An 18,743-nucleotide genomic window follows, 5' to 3' on the forward strand; every position below is an offset into this window, starting at 1 on the left:
AGGGATTGCAAATTGGCTACACTCAGCTCCTACTTGTTGGGAAGCATGAATATGTGCTTGTTGTTGTTGATGTCTTTTCAGGTTGGAGACCTACCCTGTTACCAAAGTAAATAAGCAGGTAACTGCACAGAAGCTCATGAATGAGGTAATCCGCAGATATGGGGTATCGGAAGTGATTGAGTCAAACAAAGGTACACACTTCACAGGTGAAATAATGCAACACATCATGTCTGTTTTGGGTATATTCCAGGCTTTTCACACACCCTACCATCCGCGGAGTAGGGGGAAAGTAGATACAAAAGGCAATAGAGGAAACGGGTAAATCTTGAATTGAGTGTCTTTCATTAGTTTTTTTCCTTAGGAGGATACATGTCACAGTAGCAGAGTTTGGTGAATGATTTTCTTGTTAATTTTGTCATGGGTCCCTCCAAGGAATTGTTAGTAATGTATTCTGTAGTCTCTGCTTTTATCCCAGGTCCTACAGATGAGTGTCACAATCTAAAACCAGGTGACAGGGTCCATGTGAAAAAGTTTGAGAGACAAACCCTGTTTAAAGGTCCTTACCAGATGTTGTTCACCATCCCAACTGCAGTAAAGCTTGAAGGAAAGCCCACTTGGCACTGAAAAAACTCATGATCCTGCATATCCTTTACATGCTATAATGTGGTACAATTCCTCCAACACACACCTTTGACTACTGTACACTAGCCCCTGTTTCAGAACAAATTAATATAATCAAATGTGCAATATGAAGCCTACACTGAGGGTGAGAATCCAACACCGCATCGTGCTAAGAGAGACGTTGACGCTCCAGGTGGTAACTTTGATCCACATGTATACATAGATGCAAGAGGAGTGTCAAGGGGGGTGCCAGATGAATTTAATTCTAGAGATCAGGTTAAAGCAGGTTTTGAGTCCTTATTTGCTATTATTACTGTTAATAATAATGTAGATTAGATGAATTATATCTATTACAATTAGCAGAGGTTTGTAAACTACACCAGAGATGCTTTTGCAAGGGTTAGCTGACCAGTTAGGGCCCACTGCATCCATGGCGTTCCAAAATAGAGTGGCCATGGATATGATTTTAGCAGAAAGAGGTGGGGTATGTAATTTCCTGTTTGTGTATTATCCCTTTAATGTGACCAAAATTTCCCTTGTTTGAAAAAGATGAAGAGCCAGTTCCGATAATGCCAACCAGATACGTTACCAGAAGAATGGAGAAATGTACTAGTACTGTGTCTGCCTCAGTCTCATAAGATGGACTGTCAGTGGATTTCCCATTTGCCTAGGGAAAGTGCAGAAGACCTTAGGTTCCGGCGAGGGCACACCCTGTGGGGTGTTAACTTGTACAGATAGAGGGTATGGAGGCCCGGAAATAAGCCCAGGGAATCCATGGCCTCCTTCTGAGGTGAGGTAGGGATCCCTCCCTTTTAGGAGTAGGGACTTACGGGCAGTGGAGAAACCCTGACGCAAGGGAGAGACGACCGAGGAAGAGTGCAAGGTCTGATGCTTGATCTCCATATTAAGTTTTTTAGGGGGGTTTGTGAGGGTATATATATATATTGCCATATGTGTTTTTTATGCTTTTATACCTATATGCAAGTTTTATTCAATTCCAAATGAGAAAAAAAAACTTAAATGTCACCTTACATCAGATATCTCAAGGCAGAGAGAGATGTTCTAGGAACCAGATACGGCCGCATGTACTTGGCCGATTTCCCAGAAGCGCTGGAACAAGATATCAAGATGTTCAAATGTACATGACTGTTATATGATTTTCACTGTCTCAGTCCGCAAATCCGGACTGCCCATATATGGTTATGAGCCCATCACCCCCTAGTGGTGAGAGGGCAGAGGGTATAAGATCTCATGTAATCTGTAATAAAGTGCGCAGTTTTTTCTCCCGTGTGAGGAGCTAGACCAGACTCCTGTGTGTGGTGTCTCTTCTTACGGCCGGCAACGGGGAAGTGGGGTGGGCCGATTGGTGTTGCACTTAGAATTTTTAACCCTCATATTTCTGCAGTGCGAACGCACCTCCGAAAAGGAAAGCAACCTACTCACGGCCTTAAAAGTCAACGGGACCTGGGATTCCCAGCCGGTCACCAATACTGGTACTTGCCAGGCCTCAAGCTGGCTGGCGGCCGCGATCTGACGAGAGCAGGCACATTCAGCTTAGAATGCCCGTTGACAGCTCCTCCTCCTTTCCTATGGGCTTTCTGCAGTGCGAACGCACCTCCGAAACGGAAAGAAACCTACTCACGGCCTTAAAAGTCAACGGGACCTGGGATTCCCAGCCAGTCACCCATACTGGTACTTGCCAGGCCTCAAGCTGGCTGGTGGCCGCGATCTGACGAGAGCAGGCACATTCAGCTTAGAATGCCCGTTGACAGCTCCTCCTCCTTTCCTATGGGCTTTCTGCAGTGCGAACGCACCTCCGAAAAGGAAAGAAACCTACTCACGGCCTTAAAAGTCAACGGGACCTGGGATTCCCAGCCGGTCACCCATACTGGTACTTGCCAGGCCTCAAGCTGGCTGGCGGCCGCGATCTGACGAGAGCAGGCACATTCAGCTTAGAATGCCCGTTGATAGCTCCTCCTCCTTTCCTATGGGCTTTCTGCAGTGCGAACGCACTTCCGAAAAGGAAAGAAACCTACTCACGGCCTTAAAAGTCAACGGGACCTGGGATTCCCAGCCGGTCACCCATACTGGTACTTGCCAGGCCTCAAGCTGGCTGGCGGCCGCTATCTGACGAGAGCAGGCACATTCAGCTTAGATTGCCCGTTGACAGCTCCTCCTCCTTTCCTATGGGCTTTCTGCAGTGCGAACGCACCTCCGAAAAGGAAAGAAACCTACTCACGGCCTTAAAAGTCAACTGGACCTGGGATTCCCAGCCGGTCACCCATACTGGTACTTGCCAGGCCTCAAGCTGGCTGGCGGCCGCGATCTGACGAGAGCAGGCACATTCAGCTTAGAATGCCCGTTGACAGCTCCTCCTCCTTTCCTATGGGCTTTCTGCAGTGCGAACGCACTTCCGAAAAGGAAAGAAACCTACTCACGGCCTTAAAAGTCAACGGGACCTGGGATTCCCAGCCGGTCACCCATACTGGTACTTGCCAGGCCTCAAGCTGGCTGGTGGCCGCGATCTGACGAGAGCAGGCACATTCAGCTTAGAATGCCCGTTGACAGCTCCTCCTCCTTTCCTATGGGCTTTCTGCAGTGCGAACGCACCTCCGAAAAGGAAAGCAACCTACTCACGGCCTTAAAAGTCAACGGGACCTGGGATTCCCAGCCGGTCACCCATACTGGTACTTGCCAGGCCTCAAGCTGGCTGGCGACCGCGATCTGACGAGAGCAGGCACATTCAGCTTAGAATGCCCGTTGACAGCTCCTCCTCCTTTCCTATGGGCTTTCTGCAGTGCGAACGCACCTCCGAAAAGGAAAGAAACCTACTCACGGCCTTAAAAGTCAACGGGACCTGGGATTCCCAGCCGGTCACCCATACTGGTACTTGCCAGGCCTCAAGCTGGCTGGCGGCAGCGATCTGACGAGAGCAGGCACATTCAGCTTAGAATGCCCGTTGACAGCTCCTCCTCCTTTCCTATGGGCTTTCTGCAGTGCGAACGCACCTCCGAAACGGAAAGAAACCTACTCACGGCCTTAAAAGTCAATGGGACCTGGGATTCCCAGCCGGTCACCCATACTGGTACTTGCCAGGCCTCAAGCTGGCTGGCGGCCGCGATCTGACGAGAGCAGGCACATTCAGCTTAGAATGCCCGTTGACAGCTCCTCCTCCTTTCCTATGGGCTTTCTGCAGTGCGAACGCACCTCCGAAAAGGAAAGCAACCTACTCACGGCCTTAAAAGTCAACGGGACCCGGGATTCCCAGCCGGTCACCCATACTGGTACTTGCCAGGCCTCAAGCTGGCTGGCGGCCGCGATCTGACGAGAGCAGGCACATTCAGCTTAGAATGCCCGTTGACAGCTCCTCCTCCTTTCCTATGGGCTTTCTGCAGTGCGAACGCACCTCCGAAAAGGAAAGCAACCTACTCACGGCCTTAAAAGTCAACGGGACCTGGGATTCCCAGCCGGTCACCCATACTGGTACTTGCCAGGCCTCAAGCTGGCTGGCGGCCGCGATCTGACGAGAGCAGGCACATTCAGCTTAGAATGCCCGTTGACAGCTCCTCCTCCTTTCCTATGGGCTTTCTGCAGTGCGAACGCACCTCCGAAACGGAAAGAAACCTACTCACGGCCTTAAAAGTCAACGGGACCTGGGATTCCCAGCCGGTCACCCATACTGGTACTTGCCAGGCCTCAAGCTGGCTGGCGGCCGCGATCTGACGAGAGCAGGCACATTCAGCTTAGAATGCCCGTTGACAGCTCCTCCTCCTTTCCTATGGGCTTTCTGCAGTGCGAACGCACCTCCGAAAAGGAAAGAAACCTACTCACGGCCTTAAAAGTCAACGGGACCTGGGATTCCCAGCCGGTCACCCATACTGGTACTTGCCAGGCCTCAAGCTGGCTGGCGGCCGCGATCTGACGAGAGCAGGCACATTCAGCTTAGAATGCCCGTTGACAGCTCCTCCTCCTTTCCTATGGGCTTTCTGCAGTGCGAACGCACCTCCGAAACGGAAAGAAACCTACTCACGGCCTTAAAAGTCAACGGGACCTGGGATTCCCAGCCGGTCACCCACACTGGTACTTGCCAGGCCTCAAGCTGGCTGGCGGCCGCGATCTGACGAGAGCAGGTACATTCAGCTTAGAATGCCCGTTGACAGCTCCTCCTCCTTTCCTATGGGCTTTCTGCAGTGCGAACGCACCTCCGAAAAGGAAAGCAACCTACTCACGGCCTTAAAAGTCAACGGGACCTGGGATTCCCAGCCGGTCACCCATACTGGTACTTGCCAGGCCTCAAGCTGGCTGGCGGCCGCGATCTGACGAGAGCAGGCACATTCAGCTTAGAATGCCCGTTGACAGCTCCTCCTCCTTTCCTATGGGCTTTCTGCAGTGCGAACGCACCTCCGAAAAGGAAAGAAACCTACTCACGGCCTTAAAAGTCAACGGGACCTGGGATTCCCAGCCGGTCACCCATACTGGTACTTGCCAGGCCTCAAGCTGGATGGCGGCCGCGATCTGACGAGAGCAGGCACATTCAGCTTAGAATGCCCGTTGACAGCTCCTCCTCCTTTCCTATGGGCTTTCTGCAGTGCGAACGCACCTCCGAAACGGAAAGAAACCTACTCACGGCCTTAAAAGTCAACGGGACCTGGGATTCCCAGCCGGTCACCCATACTGGTACTTGCCAGGCCTCAAGCTGGCTGGCGGCCGCGATCTGACGAGAGCAGGCACATTCAGCTTAGAATGCCCGTTGACAGCTCCTCCTCCTTTCCTATGGGCTTTCTGCAGTGCGAACGCACTTCCGAAAAGGAAAGAAACCTACTCACGGCCTTAAAAGTCAACGGGACCTGGGATTCCCAGCCGGTCACCCATACTGGTACTTGCCAGGCCTCAAGCTGGCTGGCGTCCGCGATCTGACGAGAGCAGGCACATTCAGCTTAGAATGCCCGTTGACAGCTCCTCCTCCTTTCCTATGGGCTTTCTGCAGTGCGAACGCACCTCCGAAAAGGAAAGCAACCTACTCACGGCCTTAAAAGTCAACGGGACCTGGGATTCCCAGCCGGTCACCCATACTGGTACTTGCCAGGCCTCAAGCTGGCTGGCGGCCGCGATCTGACGAGAGCAGGCACATTCAGCTTAGAATGCCCGTTGACAGCTCCTCCTCCTTTCCTATGGGCTTTCTGCAGTGCGAACGCACCTCCGAAAAGGAAAGAAACCTACTCACGGCCTTAAAAGTCAACGGGACCTGGGATTCCCAGCCGGTCACCCATACTGGTACTTGCCAGGCCTCAAGCTGGCTGGCGGCCGCGATCTGACGGGAGCAGGCACATTCAGCTTAGAATGCCCGTTGACAGCTCCTCCTCCTTTCCTATGGGCTTTCTGCAGTGCGAACGCACCTCCGAAACGGAAAGAAACCTACTCACGGCCTTAAAAGTCAATGGGACCTGGGATTCCCAGCCGGTCACCCATACTGGTACTTGCCAGGCCTCAAGCTGGCTGGCGGCCGCGATCTGACGAGAGCAGGTACATTCAGCTTAGAATGCCCGTTGACAGCTCCTCCTCCTTTCCTATGGGCTTTCTGCAGTGCGAACGCACCTACGAAAAGGAAAGCAACCTACTCACGGCCTTAAAAGTCAACGGGACCTGGGATTCCCAGCCGGTCACCCATACTGGTACTTGCCAGGCCTCAAGCTGGCTGGCGGCCGCGATCTGACGAGAGCAGGCACATTCAGCTTAGAATGCCCGTTGACAGCTCCTCCTCCTTTCCTATGGGCTTTCTGCAGTGCGAACGCACCTCCGAAAAGGAAAGCAACCTACTCACGGCCTTAAAAGTCAACGGGACCTGGGATTCCCAGCCGGTCACCCATACTGGTACTTGCCAGGCCTCAAGCTGGCTGGCGGCCGCGATCTGACGAGAGCAGGCACATTCAGCTTAGAATGCCCGTTGACAGCTCCTCCTCCTTTCCTATGGGCTTTCTACAGTGCGAACGCACCTCCGAAAAGGAAAGCAACCTACTCACGGCCTTAAAAGTCAACGGGACCTGGGATTCCCAGCCGGTCACCCATACTGGTACTTGCCAGGCCTCAAGCTGGCTGGCGGCCGCGATCTGACGAGAGCAGGCACATTCAGCTTAGAATGCCCGTTGACAGCTCCTCCTCCTTTCCTATGGGCTTTCTGCAGTGCGAACGCACCTCCGAAACGGAAAGAAACCTACTCACGGCCTTAAAAGTCAACGGGACCTGGGATTCCCAGCCGGTCACCCATACTGGTACTTGCCAGGCCTCAAGCTGGCTGGCGGCCGCAATCTGACAAGAGCAGGCACATTCAGCTTAGATTGCCCGTTGACAGCTCCTCCTCCTTTCCTATGGGCTTTCTGCAGTGCGAACGCACCTCCGAAAAGGAAAGAAACCTACTCACGGCCTTAAAAGTCAACTGGACCTGGGATTCCCAGCCGGTCACCCATACTGGTACTTGCCAGGCCTCAAGCTGGCTGGCGGCCGCAATCTGACGAGAGCAGGCACATTCAGCTTAGAATGCCCGTTGACAGCTCCTCCTCCTTTCCTATGGGCTTTCTGCAGTGCGAACGCACCTCCGAAAAGGAAAGAAACCTACTCACGGCCTTAAAAGTCAACGGGACCTGGGATTCCCAGCCGGTCACCCATACTGGTACTTGCCAGGCCTCAAGCTGGCTGGCGGCCGCGATCTGACGAGAGCAGGCACATTCAGCTTAGAATGCCCGTTGACAGCTCCTCCTCCTTTCCTATGGGCTTTCTGCAGTGCGAACGCACCTCCGAAAAGGAAAGAAACCTACTCACGGCCTTAAAAGTCAACGGGACCTGGGATTCCCAGCCGGTCACCCATACTGGTACTTGCCAGGCCTCAAGCTGGCTGGCGGCCACGATCTGACGAGAGCAGGCACATTCAGCTTAGAATGCCCGTTGACAGCTCCTCCTCCTTTCCTATGGGCTTTCTGCAGTGCGAACGCACCTCCGAAAAGGAAAGAAACCTACTCACGGCCTTAAAAGTCAACGGGACCTGGGATTCCCAGCCGGTCACCCATACTGGTACTTGCCAGGCCTCAAGCTGGCTGGCGGCCGCGATCTGACGAGAGCAGGCACATTCAGCTTAGAATGCCCGTTGACAGCTCCTCCTCCTTTCCTATGGGCTTTCTGCAGTGCGAACGCACTTCCGAAAAGGAAAGAAACCTACTCACGGCCTTAAAAGTCAACGGGACCTGGGATTCCCAGCCGGTCACCCATACTGGTACTTGCCAGGCCTCAAGCTGGCTGGCGGCCGCGATCTGACGAGAGCAGGCACATTCAGCTTAGAATGCCCGTTGACAGCTCCTCCTCCTTTCCTATGGGCTTTCTGCAGTGCGAACGCACCTCCGAAAAGGAAAGAAACCTACTCACGGCCTTAAAAGTCTAGGGGACCTGGGATTCCCAGCCGGTCACCCATACTGGTACTTGCCAGGCCTCAAGCTGGCTGGCGGCCGCAATCTGACGAGAGCAGGCACATTCAGCTTAGAATGCCCGTTGACAGCTCCTCCTCCTTTCCTATGGGCTTTCTGCAGTGCGAACGCACCTCCGAAAAGGAAAGAAACCTACTCACGGCCTTAAAAGTCAACGGGACCTGGGATTCCCAGCCGGTCACCCATACTGGTACTTGCCAGGCCTCAAGCTGGCTGGCGGCCGCGATCTGACGAGAGCAGGCACATTCAGCTTAGAATGCCCGTTGACAGCTCCTCCTCCTTTCCTATGGGCTTTCTGCAGTGCGAACGCACCTCCGAAACTGAAAGAAACCTACTCACGGCCTTAAAAGTCAACGGGACCTGGGATTCCCAGCCGGTCACCCATACTGGTACTTGCCAGGCCTCAAGCTGGCTGGCGGTCACGATCTGACGAGAGCAGGCACATTCAGCTTAGAATGCCCGTTGACAGCTCCTCCTCCTTTCCTATGGGCTTTCTGCAGTGCGAACGCACCTCCGAAAAGGAAAGAAACCTACTCACGGCCTTAAAAGTCAACGGGACCTGGGATTCCCAGCCGGTCACCCATACTGGTACTTGCCAGGCCTCAAGCTGGCTGGCGGCCGCGATCTGACGAGAGCAGGCACATTCAGCTTAGAATGCCCGTTGACAGCTCCTCCTCCTTTCCTATGGGCTTTCTGCAGTGCGAACGCACTTCCGAAAAGGAAAGAAACCTACTCACGGCCTTAAAAGTCAACGGGACCTGGGATTCCCAGCCGGTCACCCATACTGGTACTTGCCAGGCCTCAAGCTGGCTGGCGGCCGCGATCTGACGAGAGCAGGCACATTCAGCTTAGAATGCCCGTTGACAGCTCCTCCTCCTTTCCTATGGGCTTTCTGCAGTGCGAACGCACCTCCGAAAAGGAAAGCAACCTACTCACGGCCTTAAAAGTCAACGGGACCTGGGATTCCCAGCCGGTCACCCATACTGGTACTTGCCAGGCCTCAAGCTGGCTGGCGGCCGCGATCTGACGAGAGCAGGCACATTCAGCTTAGAATGCCCGTTGACAGCTCCTCCTCCTTTCCTATGGGCTTTCTGCAGTGCGAACGCACCTCCGAAAAGGAAAGAAACCTACTCACGGCCTTAAAAGTCAACGGGACCTGGGATTCCCAGCCGGTCACCCATACTGGTACTTGCCAGGCCTCAAGCTGGCTGGCGGCCGCGATCTGACGAGAGCAGGCACATTCAGCTTAGAATGCCCGTTGACAGCTCCTCCTCCTTTCCTATGGGCTTTCTGCAGTGCGAACGCACCTCCGAAACGGAAAGAAACCTACTCACGGCCTTAAAAGTCAATGGGACCTGGGATTCCCAGCCGGTCACCCATACTGGTACTTGCCAGGCCTCAAGCTGGCTGGCGGCCGCGATCTGACGAGAGCAGGTACATTCAGCTTAGAATGCCCGTTGACAGCTCCTCCTCCTTTCCTATGGGCTTTCTGCAGTGCGAACGCACCTCCGAAAAGGAAAGCAACCTACTCACGGCCTTAAAAGTCAACGGGACCTGGGATTCCCAGCCGGTCACCCATACTGGTACTTGCCAGGCCTCAAGCTGGCTGGCGGCCGCGATCTGACGAGAGCAGGCACATTCAGCTTAGAATGCCCGTTGACAGCTCCTCCTCCTTTCCTATGGGCTTTCTGCAGTGCGAACGCACCTCCGAAAAGGAAAGCAACCTACTCACGGCCTTAAAAGTCAACGGGACCTGGGATTCCCAGCCGGTCACCCATACTGGTACTTGCCAGGCCTCAAGCTGGCTGGCGGCCGCGATCTGACGAGAGCAGGCACATTCAGCTTAGAATGCCCGTTGACAGCTCCTCCTCCTTTCCTATGGGCTTTCTGCAGTGCGAACGCACCTCCGAAAAGGAAAGCAACCTACTCACGGCCTTAAAAGTCAACGGGACCTGGGATTCCCAGCCGGTCACCCATACTGGTACTTGCCAGGCCTCAAGCTGGCTGGCGGCCGCGATCTGACGAGAGCAGGCACATTCAGCTTAGAATGCCCGTTGACAGCTCCTCCTCCTTTCCTATGGGCTTTCTGCAGTGCGAACGCACCTCCGAAACGGAAAGAAACCTACTCACGGCCTTAAAAGTCAACGGGACCTGGGATTCCCAGCCGGTCACCCATACTGGTACTTGCCAGGCCTCAAGCTGGCTGGCGGCCGCGATCTGACGAGAGCAGGCACATTCAGCTTAGAATGCCCGTTGATAGCTCCTCCTCCTTTCCTATGGGCTTTCTGCAGTGCGAACGCACTTCCGAAAAGGAAAGAAACCTACTCACGGCCTTAAAAGTCAACGGGACCTGGGATTCCCAGCCGGTCACCCATACTGGTACTTGCCAGGCCTCAAGCTGGCTGGCGGCCGCGATCTGACAAGAGCAGGCACATTCAGCTTAGATTGCCCGTTGACAGCTCCTCCTCCTTTCCTATGGGCTTTCTGCAGTGCGAACGCACCTCCGAAAAGGAAAGAAACCTACTCACGGCCTTAAAAGTCAACTGGACCTGGGATTCCCAGCCGGTCACCCATACTGGTACTTGCCAGGCCTCAAGCTGGCTGGCGGCCGCGATCTGACGAGAGCAGGCACATTCAGCTTAGAATGCCCGTTGACAGCTCCTCCTCCTTTCCTATGGGCTTTCTGCAGTGCGAACGCACCTCCGAAAAGGAAAGAAACCTACTCACGGCCTTAAAAGTCAACGGGACCTGGGATTCCCAGCCGGTCACCCATACTGGTACTTGCCAGGCCTCAAGCTGGCTGGCGGCCGCGATCTGACGAGAGCAGGCACATTCAGCTTAGAATGCCCGTTGACAGCTCCTCCTCCTTTCCTATGGGCTTTCTGCAGTGCGAACGCACCTCCGAAAAGGAAAGAAACCTACTCACGGCCTTAAAAGTCAACGGGACCTGGGATTCCCAGCCGGTCACCCATACTGGTACTTGCCAGGCCTCAAGCTGGCTGGCGGCCACGATCTGACGAGAGCAGGCACATTCAGCTTAGAATGCCCGTTGACAGCTCCTCCTCCTTTCCTATGGGCTTTCTGCAGTGCGAACGCACCTCCGAAAAGGAAAGAAACCTACTCACGGCCTTAAAAGTCAACGGGACCTGGGATTCCCAGCCGGTCACCCATACTGGTACTTGCCAGGCCTCAAGCTGGCTGGCGGCCGCGATCTGACGAGAGCAGGCACATTCAGCTTAGAATGCCCGTTGACAGCTCCTCCTCCTTTCCTATGGGCTTTCTGCAGTGCGAACGCACTTCCGAAAAGGAAAGAAACCTACTCACGGCCTTAAAAGTCAACGGGACCTGGGATTCCCAGCCGGTCACCCATACTGGTACTTGCCAGGCCTCAAGCTGGCTGGCGGCCGCGATCTGACGAGAGCAGGCACATTCAGCTTAGAATGCCCGTTGACAGCTCCTCCTCCTTTCCTATGGGCTTTCTGCAGTGCGAACGCACCTCCGAAAAGGAAAGAAACCTACTCACGGCCTTAAAAGTCAACGGGACCTGGGATTCCCAGCCGGTCACCCATACTGGTACTTGCCAGGCCTCAAGCTGGCTGGCGGCCGCGATCTGACGAGAGCAGGCACATTCAGCTTAGAATGCCCGTTGATAGCTCCTCCTCCTTTCCTATGGGCTTTCTGCAGTGCGAACGCACTTCCGAAAAGGAAAGAAACCTACTCACGGCCTTAAAAGTCAACGGGACCTGGGATTCCCAACCGGTCACCCATACTGGTACTTGCCAGGCCTCAAGCTGGCTGGCGGCCGCGATCTGACGAGAGCAGGCACATTCAGCTTAGATTGCCCGTTGACAGCTCCTCCTCCTTTCCTATGGGCTTTCTGCAGTGCGAACGCACCTCCGAAAAGGAAAGAAACCTACTCACGGCCTTAAAAGTCAACTGGACCTGGGATTCCCAGCCGGTCACCCATACTGGTACTTGCCAGGCCTCAAGCTGGCTGGCGGCCGCGATCTGACGAGAGCAGGCACATTCAGCTTAGAATGCCCGTTGACAGCTCCTCCTCCTTTCCTATGGGCTTTCTTGCAGTGCGAACGCACCTCCGAAAAGGAAAGCAACCTACTCACGGCCTTAAAAGTCAACGGGACCTGGGATTCCCAGCCGCTCACCCATACTGGTACTTGCCAGGCCTCAAGCTGGCTGGCGGCCGGCGATCTGACGAGAGCAGGCACATTCAGCTTAGAATGCCCGTTGACAGCTCCTCCTCCTTTCTATGGGCTTTCTGCAGTGCGAACGCACCTCCGAAAAGGAAAGAAACCTACTCACGGCCTTAAAAGTCAACGGGACCTGGGATTCCCAGCCGTCACCCATACTGGTACTTGCCAGGCCTCAAGCTGGCTGGCGGCCGCGATCTGACGAGAGCAGGCACATTCAGCTTAGAATGCCCGTTGACAGCTCCTCCTCCTTTCCTATGGGCTTTCTGCAGTGCGAACGCACCTCCAAAAAGGAAAGAAACCTACTCACGGCCTTAAAAGTCAACGGGACCTGGGATTCCCAGCCGGTCACCCATACTGGTACTTGCCAGGCCTCAAGCTGGCTGGCGGCCGCGATCTGACGAGAGCAGGCACATTCAGCTTAGAATGCCCGTTGACAGCTCCTCCTCCTTTCCTATGGCTTTCTGCAGTGCGAACGCACCTCCGAAAAGGAAAGCAACCTACTCACGGCCTTAAAAGTCAACGGGACCTGGGATTCCCAGCCGGTCACCCATACTGGTACTTGCCAGGCCTCAAGCTGGCTGGCGGCCGCGATCTGACGAGAGCAGGCACATTCAGCTTAGAATGCCTGTTGACAGCTCCTCCTCCTTTCCTATGGGCTTTCTGCAGTGCGAACGCACCTCCGAAAAGGAAAGAAACCTACTCACGGCCTTAAAAGTCAACGGGACCTGGGATTCCCAGCCGGTCACCCATACTGGTACTTGCCAGGCCTCAAGCTGGCTGGCGGCCGCGATCTGACGAGAGCAGGCACATTCAGCTTAGAATGCCCGTTGACAGCTCCTCCTCCTTTCCTATGGGCTTTCTGCAGTGCGAACGCACCTCCGAAAAGGAAAGCAACCTACTCACGGCCTTAAAAGTCAACGGGACCTGGGATTCCCAGCCGGTCACCCATACTGGTACTTGCCAGGCCTCAAGCTGGCTGGCGGCCGCGATCTGACGAGAGCAGGCACATTCAGCTTAGAATGCCCGTTGACAGCTCCTCCTCCTTTCCTATGGGCTTTCTGCAGTGGCGAACGGCACCTCCGAAAAGGAAAGAAACCTACTCACGGCCTAAAAGTCAACGGGACCTGGGATTCCCAGCCGGTCACCCATACTGGTACTTGCCAGGCCTCAAGCTGGCTGGCGGCCGCGATCTGACGAGAGCAGGCACATTCAGCTTAGAATTCCCGTTGACAGCTCCTCCTCCTTTCCTATGGGCTTTCTGCAGTGCGAACGCACCTCCGAAAAGGAAAGAAACCTACTCACGGCCTTAAAAGTCAACGGGACCTGGGATTCCCAGCCGGTCACCCATACTGGTACTTGCCAGGCCTCAAGCTGGCTGGCGGCCGCGATCTGACGAGAGCAGGCACATTCAGCTTAGAATGCCCGTTGACAGCTCCTCCTCCTTTCCTATGGGCTTTCTGCAGTGCGAACGCACCTCCGAAAAGGAAAGAAACCTACTCACGGCCTTAAAAGTCAACGGGACCTGGGATTCCCAGCCGTCACCCATACTGGTACTTGCCAGGCCGCAAGCTGGCTGGCAGCCGCGATCTGACGAGAGCAGGCACATTCAGCTTAGAATGCCCGTTGACAGCTCCTCCTCCTTTCCTATGGGCTTTCTGCAGTGCGAACGCACCTCCGAAAAGGAAAGAAACCTACTCACGGCCTTAAAAGTCAACGGGACCTGGGATTCCCAGCCGGTCACCCATACTGGTACTTGCCAGGCCTCAAGCTGGCTGGCGGCCGCGATCTGACGAGAGCAGGCACATTCAGCTTAGAATGCCCGTTGACAGCTCCTCCTCCTTTCCTATGGGCTTTCTGCAGTGCGAACGCACCTCCGAAATGGAAAGAAACCTACTCACGGCCTTAAAAGTCAACGGGACCTGGGATTCCCAGCCGGTCACCCATACTGGTACTTGCCAGGCCTCAAGCTGGCTGGCGGCCGCGATCTGACGAGAGCAGGCACATTCAGCTTAGAATGCCCGTTGACAGCTCCTCCTCCTTTCCTATGGGCTTTCTGCAGTGCGAACGCACCTCCGAAAAGGAAAGCAACCTACTCACGGCCTTAAAAGTCAACGGGACCTGGGATTCCAGCCGTCACCCATACTGGTACTTGCCAGGCCTCAAGCTGGCTGGCAGCCGCGATCTGACGAGAGCAGGCACATTCAGCTTAGAATGCCCGTTGACAGCTCCTCCTCCTTTCCTATGGGCTTTCTGCAGTGCGAACGCACCTCCGAAAAGGAAAGAAACCTACTCACGGCCTTAAAAGTCAACGGGACCTGGGATTCCCAGCCGGTCACCCATACTGGTACTTGCCAGGCCTCAAGCTGGCTGGCGGCCGCGATCTGACGAGAGCAGGCACATTCAGCTTAGAATGCCCGTTGACAGCTCCTCCTCCTTTCCTATGGGCTTTCTGCAGTGCGAACGCACTTCCGAAAAGGAAAGAAACCTACTCACGGCCTTAAAAGTCAACGGGACCTGGGATTCCCAGCCGGTCACCCATACTGGTACTTGCCAGGCCTCAAGCTGGCTGGCGGCCGCGATCTGACGAGAGCAGGCACATTCAGCTTAGAATGCCCGTTGACAGCTCCGCCTCCTTTCCTATGGGCTTTCTGCAGTGCGAACGCACCTCCGAAAAGGAAAGAAACCTACTCACGGCCTTAAAAGTCAACGGGACCTGGGATTCCCAGCCGGTCACCCATACTGGTACTTGCCAGGCCTCAAGCTGGCTGGCGGCCGCAATCTGACGAGAGCAGGCACATTCAGCTTAGAATGCCCGTTGACAGCTCCTCCTCCTTTCCTATGGGCTTTCTGCAGTGCGAACGCACCTCCGAAAAGGAAAGAAACCTACTCACGGCCTTAAAAGTCAACGGGACCTGGGATTCCCAGCCGGTCACCCATACTGGTACTTGCCAGGCCTCAAGCTGGCTGGCGGCCGCGATCTGACGAGAGCAGGCACATTCAGCTTAGAATGCCAGTTGACAGCTCCTCCTCCTTTCCTATGGGCTTTCTGCAGTGCGAACGCACCTCCGAAAAGGAAAGCAACCTACTCACGGCCTTAAAAGTCAACGGGACCTGGGATTCCCAGCCGGTCACCCATACTGGTACTTGCCAGGCCTCAAGCTGGCTGGCGGCCGCGATCTGACGAGAGCAGGCACATTCAGCTTAGAATGCCCGTTGACAGCTCCTCCTCCTCCTTTCCTATGGGCTTTCTGCAGTGCGAACGCACCTCCGAAAAGGAAAGAAACCTACTCACGGCCTTAAAAGTCAACGGGACCTGGGATTCCAGCCGGTCACCCATACTGGTACTTGCCAGGCCTCAAGCTGGCTGGCGGCCGCGATCTGACGAGAGCAGGCACATTCAGCTTAGAATGCCCGTTGACAGCTCCTCCTCCTTTCCTATGGGCTTTCTGCAGTGCGAACGCACCTCCGAAAAGGAAAGAAACCTACTCACGGCCTTAAATGTCAACGGGACCTGGGATTCCCAGCCGGTCACCCATACTGGGTACTTGCCAGGCCTCAAGCTGGCTGGCGGCCGCGATCTGACGAGAGCAGGCACATTCAGCTTAGAATGCCCGTTGACAGCTCCTCCTCCTTTCCTATGGGCTTTCTGCAGTGCGAACGCACCTCCGAAAAGGAAAGAAATCTACTCACGGCCTTAAAAGTCAACGGGACCTGGGATTCCCAGCCGGTCACCCATACTGGTACTTGCCAGGCCTCAAGCTGGCTGGCGGCCGCGATCTGACGAGAGCAGGCACATTCAGCTTAGAATGCCCGTTGACAGCTCCTCCTCCTTTCCTATGGGCTTTCTGCAGTGCGAACGCACCTCCGAAAAGGAAAGAAACCTACTCACGGCCTTAAAAGTCAACGGGACCTGGGATTCCCAGCCGGTCACCCATACTGGTACTTGCCAGGCCTCAAGCTGGCTGGCGGCCGCGATCTGACGAGAGCAGGCACATTCAGCTTAGAATGCCCGTTGACAGCTCCTCCTCCTTTCCTATGGGCTTTCTGCAGTGCGAACGCACCTCCGAAAAGGAAAGCAACCTACTCACGGCCTTAAAAGTCAACGGGACCTGGGATTCCCAGCCGGTCACCCATACTGGTACTTGCCAGGCCTCAAGCTGGCTGGCGGCCGCGATCTGACGAGAGCAGGCACATTCAGCTTAGAATGCCCGTTGACAGCTCCTCCTCCTTTCCTATGGGCTTTCTGCAGTGCGAACGCACCTCCGAAAAGGAAAGAAACCTACTCACGGCCTTAAAAGTCAACAGGGACCTGGGATACCAGACGTCACCCATACTGGTACTTGCCAGGCCTCAAGCTGGCTGGCGGCCGCGATCTGACGAGAGCAGGCACATTCAGCTTAGAATGCCCGTTGACAGCTCCTCCTCCTTTCCTATGGGCTTTCTGCAGTGCGAACGCAAATCCGAAAAGGAAAGAAACCTACTCACGGCCTTAAAAGTCAACGGGACCTGGGATTCCCAGCCGGTCACCCATACTGGTACTTGCCAGGCCTCAAGCTGGCTGGCGGCCTGCGATCTGACGAGAGCAGGCACATTCAGCTTAGAATGCCCGTTGACAGCTCCTCCTCCTTTCCTATGGCTTTCTGCAGTGCGAACGCACCTCCGAAAAGGAAAGAAACCTACTCACTGGCCTTAAAAGTCAACTGGGACCTGGGATTCCCAGCCGGTCACCCATACTGTGTACTTGCCAGGCCTCAAGCTGGCTGGCGGCCGGCGATCTGACGAGAGCAGGCACATTCAGCTTAGAATGCCCGTTGACAGCTCCTCCTCCTTTCCTATGGGCTTTCTGCAGTGCGAACGCACCTCCGAAAAGGAAAGAAACCTACTCACGCCTTAAAAGTCAACGGGACCTGGGATTCCCAGCCGGTCACCCATACTGGTACTTGCCAGGCCTCAAGCTGGCTGGCGGCCTGCGATCTGACGAGAGCAGGCACATTCAGCTTAGAATGCCCGTTGACAGCTCCTCCTCCTTTCCTATGGGCTTTCTGCAGTGCGAACGCACCTCCGAAAAGGAAAGCAACCTACTCACAGGCCTTAAAAGTCAACGGGACCTGGGATTCCCAGCCAGGTCACCCATACTGGTACTTTGCCAGGCCTCAAGCCCGGCTGGCGGCCGCGATCTGACGAGAGCAGGCACATTCAGCTTAGAATGCCCGTTGACAGCTCCTCCTCCTTTCCTATGGCTTTCTGCAGTGCGAACGCACCTCGAAAAGGAAAGAAACCTACTCACGGCCTTAAAAGTCACCGGGACCTGGGATTCCCAGCCGGTCACGCCATACTGGTACTTGCCAGGCCTCAAGCTGGCTGGCGGCCGCGATCTGACGAGAGCAGGCACATTCAGCTTAGAATGCCCGTTGACAGCTCCTCCTCCTTTCCTATGGGCTTTCTGCAGTGCGAACGCACCTCCGAAAAGGAAAGAAACCTACTCACGGCCTTAAAAGTCAACGGGACCTGGGATTCCCAGCCGGTCACCCATACTGGTACTTGCCAGGCCTCAAGCTGGCTGGCGGCCGCGATCTGACGAGAGCAGGCACATTCAGCTTAGAATGCCCGTTGACAGCTCCTCCTCTTTCCTATGGGCTTTCTGCAGTGCGAACGCACCTCCGAAAAGGAAAGAAACCTACTCACGGCCTTAAAAGTCAACGGGACCTGGGATTCCAGCCTGTCACCCATACTGGTACTTGCCAGGCCGCAAGCTGCTGGCGGCCGCGATCTGACGAGAGCAGGCACATTCAGCTTAGAATGCCCGTTGACAGCTCCTCCTCCTTTCCTATGGGCTTTCTGCAGTGCGAACGCACCTCCGAAAAGGAAAGAAACCTACTCACGGCCTTAAAAGTCAACGGGACCTGGGATTCCCAGCCGGTCACCCATACTGGTACTTGCCAGGCCTCAAGCTGGCTGGCGCCGCGATCTGACGAGAGCAGGCACATTCAGCTTAGAATGCCCGTTGACAGCTCCTCCTCCTTTCCTATGGGCTTTCTGCAGTGCGAACGCACCTCCGAAAAGGAAAGCAACCTACTCACGGCCTTAAAAGTCAACGGGACCTGGGATTCCCAGCCGGTCACCCATACTGGTACTTGCCAGGCCTCAAGCTGGCTGGCGGCCGCAATCTGACGAGAGCAGGCACATTCAGCTTAGAATGCCCGTTGACAGCTCCTCCTCCTTTCCTATGGGCTTTCTGCAGTGCGAACGCACCTCCGAAAAGGAAAGAAACCTACTCACGGCCTTAAAAGTCAACGGGACCTGGGATTCCCAGCCGGTCACCCATACTGGTACTTGCCAGGCCTCAAGCTGGCTGGCGGCCGCGATCTGACGAGAGCAGGCACATTCAGCTTAGAATGCCCGTTGACAGCTCCTCCTCCTTTCCTATGGGCTTTCTGCA

The 18,743-nt window shown here is 55.1% G+C and overlaps 70 pseudogenes; all 70 read right to left on the minus strand.

The window, feature by feature from the left end:
- Positions 1-2,073: 2,073 nt before the first annotated feature.
- Positions 2,074-2,192, minus strand: LOC136600450 (5S ribosomal RNA; annotated as a pseudogene).
- Positions 2,193-2,272: 80 nt separating this feature from the next.
- Positions 2,273-2,391, minus strand: LOC136600068 (5S ribosomal RNA; annotated as a pseudogene).
- Positions 2,392-2,471: 80 nt separating this feature from the next.
- On the minus strand, positions 2,472-2,590 carry LOC136600084 (5S ribosomal RNA; annotated as a pseudogene).
- An 80-nt stretch (positions 2,591-2,670) lies between these two features.
- Positions 2,671-2,789, minus strand: LOC136600484 (5S ribosomal RNA; annotated as a pseudogene).
- An 80-nt stretch (positions 2,790-2,869) lies between these two features.
- Positions 2,870-2,988, minus strand: LOC136600388 (5S ribosomal RNA; annotated as a pseudogene).
- An 80-nt stretch (positions 2,989-3,068) lies between these two features.
- LOC136599872 (5S ribosomal RNA) lies at positions 3,069-3,187 on the minus strand (annotated as a pseudogene).
- Positions 3,188-3,267: 80 nt separating this feature from the next.
- Positions 3,268-3,386, minus strand: LOC136599900 (5S ribosomal RNA; annotated as a pseudogene).
- Positions 3,387-3,466: 80 nt separating this feature from the next.
- LOC136599948 (5S ribosomal RNA) lies at positions 3,467-3,585 on the minus strand (annotated as a pseudogene).
- Positions 3,586-3,665: 80 nt separating this feature from the next.
- Positions 3,666-3,784, minus strand: LOC136600247 (5S ribosomal RNA; annotated as a pseudogene).
- Positions 3,785-3,864: 80 nt separating this feature from the next.
- Positions 3,865-3,983, minus strand: LOC136599942 (5S ribosomal RNA; annotated as a pseudogene).
- An 80-nt stretch (positions 3,984-4,063) lies between these two features.
- Positions 4,064-4,182, minus strand: LOC136600771 (5S ribosomal RNA; annotated as a pseudogene).
- Positions 4,183-4,262: 80 nt separating this feature from the next.
- Positions 4,263-4,381, minus strand: LOC136600772 (5S ribosomal RNA; annotated as a pseudogene).
- Positions 4,382-4,461: 80 nt separating this feature from the next.
- On the minus strand, positions 4,462-4,580 carry LOC136600774 (5S ribosomal RNA; annotated as a pseudogene).
- An 80-nt stretch (positions 4,581-4,660) lies between these two features.
- LOC136600908 (5S ribosomal RNA) lies at positions 4,661-4,779 on the minus strand (annotated as a pseudogene).
- An 80-nt stretch (positions 4,780-4,859) lies between these two features.
- Positions 4,860-4,978, minus strand: LOC136600775 (5S ribosomal RNA; annotated as a pseudogene).
- An 80-nt stretch (positions 4,979-5,058) lies between these two features.
- Positions 5,059-5,177, minus strand: LOC136599893 (5S ribosomal RNA; annotated as a pseudogene).
- An 80-nt stretch (positions 5,178-5,257) lies between these two features.
- Positions 5,258-5,376, minus strand: LOC136600776 (5S ribosomal RNA; annotated as a pseudogene).
- An 80-nt stretch (positions 5,377-5,456) lies between these two features.
- Positions 5,457-5,575, minus strand: LOC136600664 (5S ribosomal RNA; annotated as a pseudogene).
- An 80-nt stretch (positions 5,576-5,655) lies between these two features.
- On the minus strand, positions 5,656-5,774 carry LOC136600777 (5S ribosomal RNA; annotated as a pseudogene).
- An 80-nt stretch (positions 5,775-5,854) lies between these two features.
- Positions 5,855-5,973, minus strand: LOC136600590 (5S ribosomal RNA; annotated as a pseudogene).
- An 80-nt stretch (positions 5,974-6,053) lies between these two features.
- LOC136600024 (5S ribosomal RNA) lies at positions 6,054-6,172 on the minus strand (annotated as a pseudogene).
- An 80-nt stretch (positions 6,173-6,252) lies between these two features.
- On the minus strand, positions 6,253-6,371 carry LOC136600778 (5S ribosomal RNA; annotated as a pseudogene).
- An 80-nt stretch (positions 6,372-6,451) lies between these two features.
- On the minus strand, positions 6,452-6,570 carry LOC136600781 (5S ribosomal RNA; annotated as a pseudogene).
- An 80-nt stretch (positions 6,571-6,650) lies between these two features.
- Positions 6,651-6,769, minus strand: LOC136600782 (5S ribosomal RNA; annotated as a pseudogene).
- A 478-nt stretch (positions 6,770-7,247) lies between these two features.
- LOC136600783 (5S ribosomal RNA) lies at positions 7,248-7,366 on the minus strand (annotated as a pseudogene).
- An 80-nt stretch (positions 7,367-7,446) lies between these two features.
- On the minus strand, positions 7,447-7,565 carry LOC136600183 (5S ribosomal RNA; annotated as a pseudogene).
- An 80-nt stretch (positions 7,566-7,645) lies between these two features.
- Positions 7,646-7,764, minus strand: LOC136600784 (5S ribosomal RNA; annotated as a pseudogene).
- Positions 7,765-7,844: 80 nt separating this feature from the next.
- On the minus strand, positions 7,845-7,963 carry LOC136600785 (5S ribosomal RNA; annotated as a pseudogene).
- Positions 7,964-8,242: 279 nt separating this feature from the next.
- On the minus strand, positions 8,243-8,361 carry LOC136600787 (5S ribosomal RNA; annotated as a pseudogene).
- Positions 8,362-8,441: 80 nt separating this feature from the next.
- On the minus strand, positions 8,442-8,560 carry LOC136600457 (5S ribosomal RNA; annotated as a pseudogene).
- Positions 8,561-8,640: 80 nt separating this feature from the next.
- On the minus strand, positions 8,641-8,759 carry LOC136600788 (5S ribosomal RNA; annotated as a pseudogene).
- Positions 8,760-8,839: 80 nt separating this feature from the next.
- On the minus strand, positions 8,840-8,958 carry LOC136600789 (5S ribosomal RNA; annotated as a pseudogene).
- An 80-nt stretch (positions 8,959-9,038) lies between these two features.
- LOC136600790 (5S ribosomal RNA) lies at positions 9,039-9,157 on the minus strand (annotated as a pseudogene).
- Positions 9,158-9,237: 80 nt separating this feature from the next.
- LOC136600792 (5S ribosomal RNA) lies at positions 9,238-9,356 on the minus strand (annotated as a pseudogene).
- An 80-nt stretch (positions 9,357-9,436) lies between these two features.
- LOC136600025 (5S ribosomal RNA) lies at positions 9,437-9,555 on the minus strand (annotated as a pseudogene).
- Positions 9,556-9,635: 80 nt separating this feature from the next.
- LOC136600793 (5S ribosomal RNA) lies at positions 9,636-9,754 on the minus strand (annotated as a pseudogene).
- An 80-nt stretch (positions 9,755-9,834) lies between these two features.
- LOC136600794 (5S ribosomal RNA) lies at positions 9,835-9,953 on the minus strand (annotated as a pseudogene).
- An 80-nt stretch (positions 9,954-10,033) lies between these two features.
- Positions 10,034-10,152, minus strand: LOC136600795 (5S ribosomal RNA; annotated as a pseudogene).
- An 80-nt stretch (positions 10,153-10,232) lies between these two features.
- LOC136600086 (5S ribosomal RNA) lies at positions 10,233-10,351 on the minus strand (annotated as a pseudogene).
- Positions 10,352-10,431: 80 nt separating this feature from the next.
- LOC136600478 (5S ribosomal RNA) lies at positions 10,432-10,550 on the minus strand (annotated as a pseudogene).
- Positions 10,551-10,630: 80 nt separating this feature from the next.
- LOC136600389 (5S ribosomal RNA) lies at positions 10,631-10,749 on the minus strand (annotated as a pseudogene).
- Positions 10,750-10,829: 80 nt separating this feature from the next.
- Positions 10,830-10,948, minus strand: LOC136600796 (5S ribosomal RNA; annotated as a pseudogene).
- Positions 10,949-11,028: 80 nt separating this feature from the next.
- Positions 11,029-11,147, minus strand: LOC136600186 (5S ribosomal RNA; annotated as a pseudogene).
- An 80-nt stretch (positions 11,148-11,227) lies between these two features.
- Positions 11,228-11,346, minus strand: LOC136600797 (5S ribosomal RNA; annotated as a pseudogene).
- An 80-nt stretch (positions 11,347-11,426) lies between these two features.
- Positions 11,427-11,545, minus strand: LOC136600799 (5S ribosomal RNA; annotated as a pseudogene).
- Positions 11,546-11,625: 80 nt separating this feature from the next.
- On the minus strand, positions 11,626-11,744 carry LOC136600087 (5S ribosomal RNA; annotated as a pseudogene).
- An 80-nt stretch (positions 11,745-11,824) lies between these two features.
- LOC136600197 (5S ribosomal RNA) lies at positions 11,825-11,943 on the minus strand (annotated as a pseudogene).
- An 80-nt stretch (positions 11,944-12,023) lies between these two features.
- On the minus strand, positions 12,024-12,142 carry LOC136600390 (5S ribosomal RNA; annotated as a pseudogene).
- A 478-nt stretch (positions 12,143-12,620) lies between these two features.
- On the minus strand, positions 12,621-12,739 carry LOC136600800 (5S ribosomal RNA; annotated as a pseudogene).
- A 79-nt stretch (positions 12,740-12,818) lies between these two features.
- Positions 12,819-12,937, minus strand: LOC136600344 (5S ribosomal RNA; annotated as a pseudogene).
- Positions 12,938-13,017: 80 nt separating this feature from the next.
- LOC136600801 (5S ribosomal RNA) lies at positions 13,018-13,136 on the minus strand (annotated as a pseudogene).
- An 80-nt stretch (positions 13,137-13,216) lies between these two features.
- Positions 13,217-13,335, minus strand: LOC136600803 (5S ribosomal RNA; annotated as a pseudogene).
- An 81-nt stretch (positions 13,336-13,416) lies between these two features.
- On the minus strand, positions 13,417-13,535 carry LOC136600040 (5S ribosomal RNA; annotated as a pseudogene).
- Positions 13,536-13,615: 80 nt separating this feature from the next.
- LOC136600804 (5S ribosomal RNA) lies at positions 13,616-13,734 on the minus strand (annotated as a pseudogene).
- A 278-nt stretch (positions 13,735-14,012) lies between these two features.
- Positions 14,013-14,131, minus strand: LOC136600805 (5S ribosomal RNA; annotated as a pseudogene).
- An 80-nt stretch (positions 14,132-14,211) lies between these two features.
- LOC136600806 (5S ribosomal RNA) lies at positions 14,212-14,330 on the minus strand (annotated as a pseudogene).
- A 277-nt stretch (positions 14,331-14,607) lies between these two features.
- Positions 14,608-14,726, minus strand: LOC136600807 (5S ribosomal RNA; annotated as a pseudogene).
- An 80-nt stretch (positions 14,727-14,806) lies between these two features.
- On the minus strand, positions 14,807-14,925 carry LOC136600808 (5S ribosomal RNA; annotated as a pseudogene).
- An 80-nt stretch (positions 14,926-15,005) lies between these two features.
- LOC136600212 (5S ribosomal RNA) lies at positions 15,006-15,124 on the minus strand (annotated as a pseudogene).
- Positions 15,125-15,204: 80 nt separating this feature from the next.
- LOC136600409 (5S ribosomal RNA) lies at positions 15,205-15,323 on the minus strand (annotated as a pseudogene).
- An 80-nt stretch (positions 15,324-15,403) lies between these two features.
- LOC136600809 (5S ribosomal RNA) lies at positions 15,404-15,522 on the minus strand (annotated as a pseudogene).
- A 481-nt stretch (positions 15,523-16,003) lies between these two features.
- LOC136600811 (5S ribosomal RNA) lies at positions 16,004-16,122 on the minus strand (annotated as a pseudogene).
- Positions 16,123-16,202: 80 nt separating this feature from the next.
- Positions 16,203-16,321, minus strand: LOC136600812 (5S ribosomal RNA; annotated as a pseudogene).
- An 80-nt stretch (positions 16,322-16,401) lies between these two features.
- Positions 16,402-16,520, minus strand: LOC136600814 (5S ribosomal RNA; annotated as a pseudogene).
- Positions 16,521-16,798: 278 nt separating this feature from the next.
- LOC136600153 (5S ribosomal RNA) lies at positions 16,799-16,918 on the minus strand (annotated as a pseudogene).
- Positions 16,919-17,199: 281 nt separating this feature from the next.
- LOC136600155 (5S ribosomal RNA) lies at positions 17,200-17,319 on the minus strand (annotated as a pseudogene).
- Positions 17,320-17,800: 481 nt separating this feature from the next.
- On the minus strand, positions 17,801-17,919 carry LOC136600815 (5S ribosomal RNA; annotated as a pseudogene).
- A 276-nt stretch (positions 17,920-18,195) lies between these two features.
- LOC136600432 (5S ribosomal RNA) lies at positions 18,196-18,313 on the minus strand (annotated as a pseudogene).
- An 80-nt stretch (positions 18,314-18,393) lies between these two features.
- Positions 18,394-18,512, minus strand: LOC136600213 (5S ribosomal RNA; annotated as a pseudogene).
- Positions 18,513-18,592: 80 nt separating this feature from the next.
- LOC136600816 (5S ribosomal RNA) lies at positions 18,593-18,711 on the minus strand (annotated as a pseudogene).
- Positions 18,712-18,743: the final 32 nt, after the last annotated feature.

The sequence above is a fragment of the Eleutherodactylus coqui genome, unplaced genomic scaffold (assembly GCF_035609145.1).
Source record: "Eleutherodactylus coqui strain aEleCoq1 unplaced genomic scaffold, aEleCoq1.hap1 HAP1_SCAFFOLD_195, whole genome shotgun sequence".
NCBI classification, from domain to species: domain Eukaryota; kingdom Metazoa; phylum Chordata; class Amphibia; order Anura; family Eleutherodactylidae; genus Eleutherodactylus; species Eleutherodactylus coqui.